General features: G+C 34.8%; 1 pseudogene; it reads left to right on the top strand.

Moving 5' to 3' along the window:
• The first annotated feature begins 431 nt into the window (after positions 1 to 431).
• Positions 432 to 13,759, top strand: part of LOC143411379 (uncharacterized) — a 57,722-nt pseudogene continuing 44,394 nt past the window's right edge.

Consider the following 13,759-nt stretch of genomic DNA (forward strand, 5'->3'; position numbering starts at 1 on the left):
ACTCTGAAAAAAATGGGATTTGTATTGAGAAAGTACCAGCAATGTGAAGGTCTGGGCAAAGACTATTTCACACTGAGGAAAGTGCTCAGGAGCATGGTCTGAAGAAGGAACATGCAGGGTATGTCAAAGAGATGGAATGATCTGGTGTGTCTTGACTGTAGTAAAGCTGTAGCAGAGTGCAGAAAATCCATTAGAGACACAGGATAGGACAAAAGACCAGATCCTGAAGGGTCTTGTAGGGTGGTGGGCGGGGGTGGGGGAGGGAGTGTTGCCTGACTGGATTGCATACAAAAATCAAAAAGGAGCCATTAGTTACTTTTAAGCAAGGAAATGATTTATCTGATTTAAGTCTTGTTAAATAGAAAGATAGATGAATAGGAAGACAAAGACAAGAGATAGAGATATATTTCCTCCTGGATACTAGGTAGCAAATGAAGTACAAGGAGCAAGAAGAAAAAGCTAATAAGACTCTTCAGGGGTCCAAGCAGGAGATGATGGCGGCTTCGGCAGGTTAGTGAGAGGAAAGGAAATTTTAACTACCTATTGGATAGAATACTGACCAGATTAGCTGAAAGATTAGAAGTAATTGGAAAAAGAGAAGAAACAAGTGGCTTCTTGGATTTTGGACCCATGCAATTTATTTCTTGGCAGCATCCTTAACTGAGATGTAAAAAAAGAGGCTTCTGACATCTGTTATTAGCAATAAGGATTGGGTTCGTTCTTATTTTATTAGACATATGACCTGGTGGGAGTATGCCAAGGAAAATAAAATGGGAAGTCTATATGTGACCCAAAAGCAAGTCCTTTAACTTTTCTGGGTCCTAAGTAGAAAACAGGGTTGACAGTTTGATAATCTTTAGTCTTCCATACAGTAAAATTCTTCTGTCACAACTCACTTCTCACCCCATCTACTACATTATCTCTTGCCTGTACGCTATTGTTTTTTTTAACTGAAGGGAAAAAAAAAGTCTCAGAAAGGCAAAGATATGATGTGGAAACAACCATTAACAATTTTGATTAATTATGTCAAATTTATCTGTATTATAAATCTTGCATGCAAAGATTCCATTATCAAATACATCCTGTTCCTGTTCCTCTTAAAAACTATCACCACCAACTCTCCCCTTAAATCTATTAGTGACCCTCCTCCATTTCACTTCCTCTGTGGAAATTGCTGCCAATTGGCCTCTGAAGTTGTCAGGACATTTAACACTTCCATGGGACTCGGAGTGTAGTACAGGAGTAGAGCACTTGCCTAGCATTCATGAGGCCCCAAGTTCAGTCCCAGTGACACACAAAGACAAAATAAACAACAATAACAACAACAACAACAAAAAAAAAAACAACCACATGAGAAGGGCTGATAGATTATTCTATACCCTACAATGACAACCCCATTTTTGTTCACAGAACAAACTCTTAGACTTTTAAAAGATCGTTAAAATAAAGATTTCTTGTCTTTTTATTTATCCAAGTAAACTTCTATGCATAATAAAATGAGTATTGAGGGTCATATAATAATATGTTACTGAAATTGAAAGTTACTTATATAAAGTTGATAAGGTCAGCAAAGCTATAAATTTGTATGCAACATGTTGATAATTTCTTGTCATAGTTAAGCTATCATGAAATAGCTAATGATTAAATTCTTGTAATTTTCTACTCCACAAGTCTGTGAAGAATTGGAAAAGGACAATTTTTAAAAATGTAAAAATTGCCAAATATAAAAAGTCTAAAAAATATGCTAACATTCTACCTTATATCATTCCCAAAAATATATTACTGATATATTTTAAAGAGTTAATAAAGTTAAAGAGAGAAATATAAACAAAATTATAACAGTGAAAGATGATATAGGATAACATAGTTGTAACTTCAGAATTGGGAAAGTCAAATAATTAAAACAAAAACACAAGTCACAAGGAAGATAATGATACATTTTAGCACAGTATAAAATTTTTACATAAAAAGATAGCAAGGTTTTTTGTTTGTTTTTCTTTGGTTCCAAAGATTGAGCCAGGGGCTTTTAATTATTCAACCACATCCCCAGCCATCTTTATTTTTTACTTTGAGATGGAGTCTAAGTTTCTTGGAAGCTGACTAAGTTGCTGAGGATGACTTTGAACTTGCAATCCTGCTGCCTCAGCTTCCCAAGCCACAGAGACTACAGGCAGATGCCACTGGACCCAGCTAAAGGTAATGAATTTTTTTTTTCTAGAAAAGAAAATAACAGAAAATTTTTGAATATATAATATTTAATATATTAATTCAGTAAGAAAAATAAAATAGATCCAATAGAAAAATTGGATTGAATTGAAAATCTTTTTCAATCCAATAGAAAAATTGCCCATGGAAATACACAGAAGAGGAAATGTAATTTCCAATGAACTCTTGAAAGAATATTAACAAGGAATAAAGGAAGTATAAATAAAATATATACTATTTTCATGCATTAGATTGGAAAAAGTATCATTAAAGTTATTTTTAATGAAAACATCAGGTGTTAATCAAGGTGTGTATAAACAGATATTCCACATGCTCTGGATGAAGGGGTGAATTATTAAAGACTGCATGATAGAAATTTGGCACTACTTATAACATTTTTCTAATAGCACATATTCTTTTCTGCCCAGTCATATTCTATCATCTTCATACCCAAAAGACATAAGCAAGGTTTTCTCTGTAACATGTTTCATAATACCATAGGACATAAAGCAATCTAAAAGTCATCAACAACTGAGTAGGTTCTAAAAACTATAGAAAACTAAGCAGTATTTTATAGGTTGTGAAAGACACCATTAAATAGGGGAATACTATGTCCGTACCTATCACACCGTTTATGTTTTAAAAACCTCTCAGTTTTGTTTCACATATACACATATGTGAAATATGTTTTAAAGTTTAGCAAAAATACCTATCAAATATATAATCATTACCAATGTTGGGGAAGGGAATGAGATTAGAAGATAAAGATGAGACCATTAAAAGACACTTCTGCTTAATCTGTATTGTTCACATCTTTTACAATTGGAACATATTTATGTATGAGACAAGAAATTTAATTAAATATACAAATAAGGATCTAGAAGATTTCTTAGGTTTAAACAAAACAAATAAGTCATTGGTTATCCAATTTATCCCCAAAATCAACTTTTTTTTTCCCAGAAGAACACAAGATTTATTCCCAAGAGTAGATTTCAACATCCATATGTTTAAAGACAGTAAGTGAAATGAAATCCAGAAATTAAAAATTGGGAGGAGTATTTATCTTTATCTCATACTAAATTGGTATGTTTTACTACTATGTAAACAAACTACTCTTATTCTTTGTTGATTTGAACCCTCCAAAAGATGATGTGAAGAAAAAAAAGAGAGACGTGTTCCTGTGTTGTCTTATATCACACAGTTCAGAAACAAGCACGAGGGCCATTCATTAGCAGTAACTGTTTATACAGATCTAGTCTGTAGGCAGGTCCAAACGTGAGCGTCTTGCTATCAGTACAATCACACACAGGTAGTAAGTATTACTTCAATCAGGTGCAAGAGTAGATCTGATTACTGTGGCTTTCTCTTTCAACACACATGGTTGAAAGTCAAACTATGACATGGCCAAAATGAATCTCTGTGTGTGTATTCCAAACCCAAAGAGAGGTTATAAAAATATCACCATTTAGTAAATAAATGTAATTTATTTAGTAAATAACCAGCACCATTTAGTAAATAAATGTAATTTATTTAGTAAATAACCAGCAAGGAATATAATGAGATCTGAACTATTATAAAGCATCAATATAATACTGGATAGCATCAACATTATATTCACTAAATATGATTTAAGTCAGTTTTTCCCTTTTTTTTTTTTTTTTTGTATTGGGAATTGAACTCAGGGGCACTCAATTATTGAGCCACATCCTCAGCCCTTTTTATTTTTTATTTTGAGACAGGGTGTCACAAGATGCATCGGCTAGCTAAAGTTGCAATCCTCCTGCCTCAGTCTCTTGAGCCAGTGGGATTATAGGCATGCACCACCATTCCCAGCTCAAATCAGAATTTTAATGGTATGGGACCCAGTGGACCCATGGCAGAGACAATGACTAGATACTTTGGTGCTGGACAGTAGCTCTTGGCATGGTCACCAATACTCTTCTAGACAATGTATCAACTTGGAAGGAAGGTAACCCATGGAAAATGGCAAAAGTTATTAAATATTATCCAGGAGCAGACACACACATTTTTTAATAGAATCTGGTAATATTTCATTTGAAGTGCTGTATCTTCTGGTTGGGATCCTTAGAAAATTTATACCATGTTTCTATAATTCAGAGATTAATATTCAAGTAAAATAACTAAATACCTAGCTACCTTTGTTGAAGAAAACAAAGAATTCAGACAATGTAAAGCTCTTTGTGCATTATTAAGCATTCATCAATGATTCACATACTTGTGTAAGCATCATGTGAGATTAAAAGAAAAAGATACAATTTTCCAGGGACATGCCATTACCATGGGAAGTTTTGGTCTGATTAGACAAAAAGAGAAAAATTGAAATTTTCATGTGATCCAAAATCTTAATACTATAATCAAGAAAGAGCTATTGTTCAAATTTACCTTATTGAACTATGGGGTATATGTGTGCTTCCAAAGATGCTAACAAGTGTTAGACATATTGATTATATATCTACTGGATGCAGTGCTCCAAAGTAAGCATAAGAAATATAGTGGTATAAAGTAAAACAAAACAAACAAACAAAAAATCCATTATGATATCATCCATTTGGAGTTTAAAGTCTAATGGAGAAGATAAATATAAAATAACTGATGATAATAACAATCGATCCATGAAATATACTGTGCTAAGAATAGATCATTGTTAAACTTACCTAGTCAGAAGATGAGAACTAGGTCAATGAAAGATCTTCAAATAAGGAATTTTAAATTAAAATGTGAAAGATGAAAAGTTAGCTGAATAAAGATGTGGATGGATGAGTGCAGAAAGGTACTCCGCAAGAAGAAAAAAGCATGCCTGAAGGTTGCAAAGAAGACAGGAGGAAAATACAGAAAGGAGGACAGAGCTCAATGCCCAAAAGACAGTGTGACAAAAGATAAGAGTGTTGAGGTAGGAGGTCCCAGAATTATAGGACTCTATAGATCACCTTAAGGATATTGGATTTCTTAAGAATAATCAGGAGTCACTGGAAGAGGTTGAACCAGCAAGGAGTATAATAAGATCTGAACTATTATAAAGTTACTTTGACGATTGAATGAATAATGACTAAAGGAGATCAGCGGTGGAGGAAAGCATAGGAAAGGTTTCTACAGCATCCACGAGAGAGGATGGCTCAGTTAGGGTGATGGTGCTGGGGATGGAAGAAATTGCTAAGAAGGTACAATGAACAAGACTACATATGTGGACATAAGAGAGAAAGAAGATACAGAATGCCTCATAGATAGATGGCAGGAAAATGTGAAAAATCTGTGAGGATTCTGACTAAACTTCATGAGTGCCTCAGTTTGGACACCTCTGCTTTGCAAAGCTTTAGAGTGAAATACCTGTGAAGACATTTGGGGGAATATAAGAACTTATGAGGAGTAGGTGCAAGTAGCATGATTGCTGCCTTTGAAAGAAGCCCCACAGGATTATTTAGACAATGTTCTGCAGTCATCAGGAAAATTCATACCCTCAAGAGAATCTCTGTGAACTCTGAGGATATTAACCAGTAGAATCAATCCTTGACAGAAACTGGTGATTTTTATACCTGAGAACCCTAACGTTAGCTGTCCCCACTAAAAGAAGCTATAAGCAAAGGGGCAGGGACGAATCACTGTTTCTGAAGAGAGCCCAAGAATGCAGGGAGCTCAGGGCAAGAGGACTTGTTTCACAATCCTTTGCTGAGTATTCCTGGGAAGAAGAAGCTGTTCTCTGCAAAAATCTCAGAGACTGTTGTCAATTACCTATCTATTGAATTGAAACCCTAGAAATTCTGATCCAAGAATCAGCCACAAACAATTGGATCAAGTCTCCTGATTTTTAGTAAGAGAAAAGTATCAAGGAAATGAGTAAAAGTGGAATATGATACAAAAATCTATTGATTTAACTCATAAAAAATGCCAGATTCAGGCTGGGGATATAGCTCAGTCAATAGAATGCTTGCCTTGCATGCACAAGGCTCTGAGTTCAATCACCAGCACCAAAAAAAGAAAAAAAAAAAAATACCAGATTTAGTCATTGATATTCACGTGATTTAAATGTGTGAATTTATATATGTTTTATATATATTTCGCGCGCGCATGTGTGTGTGTGTGTGTGTGAGAGAGAGAGAGAGAGAGAGACAGAGAAATGTTTACTAGGTTACAGGTTTGTGTAGCACATCTGAGGGCCTTTCCCCTGTTATATAATCTCTATGCCCTGCCCCACCCCCACTCTACCCAAATATCTTGTTAGTTGGATATTTCTTTTTTCTGTACTCCTCCTTAGAGATACATTTTAAAAGAGAGTACTTAAGCCTCTAGGAGTTATCCTTTGTCCTACAGTTAATCTCTTAATAAGACCAATTTAGCTGTAATATAAATGGTAATTCATAGCGTTCTATTTATTTACTGCACAATTCTGAACTTGCTCAGAGACAGCCTGTGAACAGGCTGGCCTTACCTGTGGCAAGTGGTTAGAAACACTGGTAAGGTTTTGGAACCATGGAGAAAACCTGGGGTTTTGAATTTTGTTAAATACTCTGGGATGAGACCTTGTGGCATTTTAAAGAGGCTCCTGTATATACAGATTGCATTTTCATGGTGCCTGTTCTTAAAAGCAGAGGCATGCAGGAAACAAATGTAGGTTACATGCAAAAATATAACAGGGCTATATTCTCAAAAGGGTGAATTAGCATAGAACAGGACCAAGGTTTGGTTGACAATTATCAAAGTGAATTAGATCATCACCTATGGGTGAGACATATTACCCATACATATTACCGGTATAAAACACAATAACAATATTCCATTTTAATTTCTTGGGTCATATGATTGTTTCTTTTTTTCATAGTCACACTGTCATTGTTAGTTTAATTTCATTTGCCACTGTTGAAGGGAACGAGTTTATATTCCATCTGCTGTAAATAAAGGATTCACAAGTGGCATTATTTCATATTTTCTTAAGGATTTTAGATGTCATTAGCTTTCAACTACTCAAGGGTTCTTTGCCAAGATCCTACCTGATGTCAATTTTCATTTAATCTACATAAATGTTTATTAATACAATGGTGCACAAATTCTTCTTTAAGTTTTGAACATGTCAAAGGAGGTATTTGTCTTTCTGGTTCTCTATGCCCATATTTAAACATATTACGTAAATAAGTCCACACCTAAATCTGTCTCATCTTGTTGATCCATTTTTAAAATTCACACCCTGTCTTGTATAAACGCAACCCAACCATGAAAGTAATTTGTTCATGAGTCATAACCTTACAAACATTGAAGTAATTGTAAAAGCATCTCTTCTTAGTTTGCAATTAGGGTATTAAGTTTGATATCACGCTATTTTAGATTTTAGAAAAAAAAGGTCATAAAGGGTTTTATTTCTTAATGCCCAATAACATTTAATCATAAACATAAACAAAGACAAATATAAATGTTTATTCATTTTGACACCTGCAAAAATAATTAATTTTCCTAGATGTATCATGGCAGATGGTGCTTTTTATTTTTAAAAATACTTATGGGATATGTAAATTAAACAGGGGCCTATAGGCATGCTGCAATATTCTGCAATGGATTGTTGGTTTAATTTTTTTAAAAATCTTAAAGTAAAAGTTTCATCTTCAGTATCAGAAAAAAATTTTTACCTGTTGAATAAGAAGTTTGAACCAAATATACCTTCACATTCATTGACATTATCTAGACAGATAAGCAGTGATTCAGAGACTCTGCAAACCAAATGTAAGAAGATTACAAAAGCAAGTACATCACAATAAGATTTGTGATCTCACAAATTAAGAAGTGCACAAACTGACTTTTGCCTAGAAATGCATGTAGTAGGCTAGAAAGGGCACATTATCTGCCAAAACTCTCCTGATAATTCAGGGTCTCATGCCAATTGGAGAATCTCTTGGTAATGGAGGAAATTCCTCCTAATGTGTTTATTATCTAATTTAATAGCTCTGATCACTTACTTCCTCTGCATTGAACATCCTTAATATCTGTCAAAGGTATTCCTCCTCCTCCCCAACATGACTAACATCTCCTAAATTGAATATAATATTCTTAACATTTATCGAAATATTTCCTAACTGATCTACTAATCTAGATGAATTCACTTCCAATTCATCCACTACACACTCAACCACAGATCTATTCATGTTACACCTACTCAAAATTTTCTAATGATCTCCAGGTAATGTTAGTTTGTTTTTGTTTTTAAGCAAAGGGACTTCAAATTGAATTTTTTCAAAGTTCATTTTCATTATTATACTCATTTTCTGCTGCATTCAGACATCCTCTCTTTCCAACATCTCTAAAGATGTGGCACCACCCTTTGATGAGAATGCCATTCAATAGTAAGCTCAAAAATCTCCTTTTTTTCCTGAAGACTTCTCAGAATGCATGCTGTGTCAGAATATAGGATGTGTTTAAATGCTTGTTCTGCAGAGCAGCTGGTGTTGGCAAGTTCCAGGTCAAGTCCTAATTCTCTTACAGTTATATGATCTATAATAGCTGGTTGATACCTGCACAAAACACTCAACCATATCCATGTTTACAAAGCAAGTGCTGCTACCAAGGCAGAGAACAATAGCCTGTCTGCACACCTGCGGTCCTTTATATTTTAGCTGTAACAATTTATAAACTTGCTGGCTTGCCATATTTGGGGGTTTGTCCCAACATGGTTTGTCTCCTTCTTGCTGTATAAGGACTTTGCTTCTCTCTGATCCATCTTAGCTATCTGTATCCATAGAAACTATTCTGGTACTCTTTCTTGCCTTCTGCCTCTGATCAGCCAGCCAATCTCTTCCTTTGATTTAGTCTTGAAGTATATAAAGTATACACAGGGAGTGCCCTGTGTCTGCAGGTTCCACATCCCTGGTGTCAATCAACCATGCATGAAAATATTAAGAAAACAAGCTAAGATAGTACTAAAGATACACAGACTTGTTTCTTGTTCTTATTCCTTAATTAATATAGTACATTTACATAGCATTTACATGGAGATGATTTCAAGTATGCTGGAGTTTGTGTTTAGGTGATATGCAAGAGACCACACCACTTTAATATACAGGACGTGAGCATTTGCAGATTTGGTATCTGTGGGGGTCCTGAAACCATTTCCATCTTAGATATAGAAGGACCACTGTATGTCTCTACACATCTTTGGTATGTGACACCACCTTGTACCTCAGCTGAGCAAGGCTGTATTGCTCTACCTTTGCCTGACCTTCAAAGATAGAGCCTAGAGAGCCATTCATCTCTCAGCCATTCCCTGAAAATTTTATTTGACATAAAACTATTTTTTTGTTTAGTTTTGTTTTTAAATCTTGCCAGTTATATTTATGAATTTAGGGAGCCATTTATGTGGACTAATCTACTTGAGAAAATTCCAGTCCCATCAGGACAATGGCCAATGACCCATCCAGAAAGCAAGGGAGGAGGTTTTCTTGAAGAAGCATGAAGAAAAGTCTGGCTTTTGACTAGCATCCTTTATTTTCTCTCTCTTCTTATACCTTCTTTCAAGACATAGAAGGCTTCTGAAATCTTGTTCTTCGGTGAATTGGTTGAAGATGACCTTTAATTACCTACCTCTATCTAGATGGTTCTTGGCCAGTAGAGTCCCTCCAACCCACCATAACCTTCCTCCTGTGTCTTTGAATTCCATCTTTGAAATACTACTCAAGAAAAGGTTCTTAGAAGCTGCTAGTGGCTGGAATAAAATTACAACTTGAGTAGTAAGGTATATTTAATTTTTGCCCTTGAACTATGTTACATATTCTGGAACCGACACATTTCAGGGAAAAAAAAAAAAAAATAGAAGAGGTGAAGGTACTGTGGAACAAGGGAGAAGCCACACAACCAGATTTCTTCCAGGAATGTAGGAAAGTTTTTCCAATGGTCACAAAGTTTACAACTTCAAATAAACTGTTTGTCAATTTTGTTATATTCAAATAAAGAACAAAATTAGTTTGAAGAGTTGTCCCCTATACTTGAAAAAGTAGCTGTTTTCAGTGACTCAAGAGAAAAGTAGACTCTGGAAAGGAGTGACCTGTAATTTATTCTGCCCAGTTTAATGATTTTCTGAGAATCAAACATCAGGAATATATTAAGGAATTAGCTACCTAAAATTATATCAATTCTGTTTCGCTCCCATGGTTTCATGTGATATTCTATTCCTACAAATGTAGAAGCATATTGCCTCAAATTAGCCTGGCTCAGGGGATATCTTTATAAGTAGAAATTGTACCTCCTTATAAAATGAAAAATAGTTATCCATGAATGCTCTTCATAGAGCTCACTAATATAACCATATTTTCTTTCCTTAGTTTTATTAGCAATATATGTACTATTTTTAAACTTATCTGAGGCTTTCAGAGTAAATCAGAGAGTTTCTAATTCCAGCACAGTTCAGTGATAACTCTTCAAGATTTCTTCAGTATCATATGATTCTGGAGGTCCATACAGGCAGCATTCTGATGAGGGAAAGAATAAAAGTCATCAAATGTGGAGTAATTTGATTCCCAGGATGACTGAGTGTCTGAATGTTAATAATCAGCTATGATATGCCACTTATTTCAAAAGATACTTTGAGGTTATATACACCTTCTCTCTAATCTGGAGAAATTTACTGAATCAAACAGACCTAACCCATTGTGCCTTGGCTTCTGTGGCTACCTTCAGATGAGTGTCATTTGGGAAATAATACTCGAAATTAGAAGTTCTAAAAACAAAATTTGATATCTCATTAAGTATTCGTTTTCAAGTTACTGTTATAAGTTTATAAAGGGTAAAATAAATCAAAATTAAGGTTTCAAATGTCAAAGCTCAGTTTTGCATTGAATAGGAACCTGAAGTTTAGGTGAATCAGTTTTGGACCAAGAACTGGGTCTAGACTTACCTTTTTGACCTGGTTATGTCATCTGTGGTTACTGCCCAGGTCATTCTCCTTCATTTTATTTATATATAATGCCTGATTGAGGGTAAGAATTATTTTGTTTTTCAAATGCATGCCATGGTTTTTTTGTTAAAAAAAAAATACCATGAAAGGGAATGGGCAAATAAACCCCCCACACACTAATTACAGCAAAATACTAGGCACAGATAGGTAAATCAAAATAAAGTGTTGGCACTATAGATGTGGTTATTTAAAAAGAGGAAAAAATATGGAATAAAGTTAAAGGAAGCAAAAAATCAGATAGTTAAACTATACCAATTATAGATGCAGAATGAAGGGGGAATTAGAAAATCCCAAAAGGAGTTTAGAAATATTTAGAAGGGAAAAGAGAAAAACAGAGCAGTAAAAAAGGAAAAAAAAATCCTATCAGGTACTATTTGGTATCAATTTATTTCCCAAGGACCCTGAAGTGGAAGAGAAAGGTCTTTCAATAGCCAATAATCAAACTTTCTAAAATTTTACATATTAGAGTATGCTCACTCCTTTCTCTTGTTTGATATAAAAGAACAAACTAAAGAAACTAAAAAAAAATATTTTGTAGAGTTATGAGCAGGAAAAGACACAAAGAAGCTAGCAATTGCCCATATAGGGATTAAGCTATGAAACTTTGACTAAAAAGACACAGGAAATATTTCCAAGAGACATTTTTGCAATGATTCAAATGTCAGGGTTGTATGATGTAAGCTTTGGAAATAGTACACTGATTTATTTTCAAAGATTTATTTGGGGAAAAGAATCAGAAATACAAGCTGTAATTTGTAATAGTTCTGTTAAAGATGCCAAAATTAAATGCTGTTTACATATTATATTAGAAATGAAATATCTGTAAGAGACAACAGATTTTTTGTGTTCAAAAAGCACTGCAGTATTAGAATTCACCAAATGACATAAGGACCTGATACGATTCCACTGGAAATAACACCTAAACTAAGAAAAAACAGTGGAATGGCTAAAATAAGCCATCCACACAGATATGTCTTTGACCCTTTGACCACAGAGATCTAGCAAGAAAAGAGATGAGAGCTTAGCAAAGCAGATGTTGTTTCTTCCTCTGTCAAGACCATGCTTTGGGCATTTTGTTGAAGCTGTGTGTCAATTTCATCATCTGTAAATGTGGATAAAACAGTACACAATCTCACCTGGGTGCTGTGAGGATGAATGAGGTCATTTGCTTCCAAGCCTCTTCCACCTCTTCCACTTTGTTCATGTTCTTAGCATCATGATCATGATACTATCATCATGTAGCAGTCATTCTGTTAAACCTAATCTGTTGTCTCTTACAGATATTTCATTTCTAATGTAACACAAAAAGAAGAAATGAACCTGAACTCAAAAATCATGTAGGTTCACAGACTCGAAGTTTGTCAGGGACTTTCCTTCTCCCCACTTCTCATCTGTGCTTTATTTGAGCACAGGCTCCATTCTTTCCTTCTGTAAACAGCTTCTTTATGAGGCAGAGATCATCTATTGAGAATTCGGGGCCGGAATCTTACCAGATCCCAACCAAAATAATAATCTCTTACCATGCAGCTGCCACTATAAAAGCACACGGAAAAAGTCATAAATTTTCCTCTGGTGGGTCAGATGCCCATCGCTGTAGCTGGGAGAAAAGATATGCTAACAGGAGAGAGTATTTGATAACAGAAGTAGACTAGAGTGGAAAATATAACTGGCCTCCGGAAATATCCAGTGCCTACTTAGTCTGAGTCACTGCTAGTTCTCCTCCTTCATTCGACTTTATAGCCTCAGTCTCTAGTACTGCCTGGTACATAAAAGGTATTGGATAAATACTTCTTGAAAAAGGACTCTCTCAAGTATACTGCTATTACAAGTCCCCCCCAGGAGAACAACACAATTTTCCATTTCTTTTCCTCTTTAACAAGTCCATCAGGAAAGATCAACATATTTTCATGATATTCAACTTTTAATTGTCTTGAACAAATATTACTCATATCCAATAATAAACATGGTTCTCTCTGATTATTTTCTGTGATTATTGCAAAACTTAAAGAGGTACCTGCTTCTTCCTCTTGCCTGAGAACAAAAAGCCCATTTCCTTCTGCTAGCCTGCCTGGGTTATCCTAATTCTGAAACACCAGGACAAACCACATGAAACTTGGGGTTGATATATTTAGTCCTTAGACTCTCAGGGCTTGATGATAGATATAGTGCATCAATGGTCTCAATTTATCACCTCTTTGCAACATCTCCTATCAAGAAAAGTCTATTATTTCTTGAATCTGGGCTAGCTCTGTGACATTATAGTCAACTAACTAGGTATAGAAGAATCTTACCTCAACATAATAATGGTTGTACATGAAGATCCATAGCCAACTAAATGGGGGAAAACTGAAAACACTTCCTCTAAAATTTAGGAACAAGACAAGGATGTTCACTCTCACCACTTGTATTCAATATAGTATTAGAAATTTTAGCCAGAGTAATTAGGCAAAAGAAAGAAAGAAAAAAGCTACAGATAGAAAAGGAAGAAGTCAAATTATCCCAATTTGCAGATATAATCCTGTACTTAGAAGGCCATGAAGAGTTTACCGGAAGTCTTTTAGATCTGATTTTAAAAATTCAACAAAGTAGCAATATACAAAATCAACA

Source organism: Callospermophilus lateralis, chromosome 12 (assembly GCF_048772815.1).
Source record: "Callospermophilus lateralis isolate mCalLat2 chromosome 12, mCalLat2.hap1, whole genome shotgun sequence".
Classification (NCBI taxonomy): Eukaryota; Metazoa; Chordata; class Mammalia; order Rodentia; family Sciuridae; genus Callospermophilus; species Callospermophilus lateralis.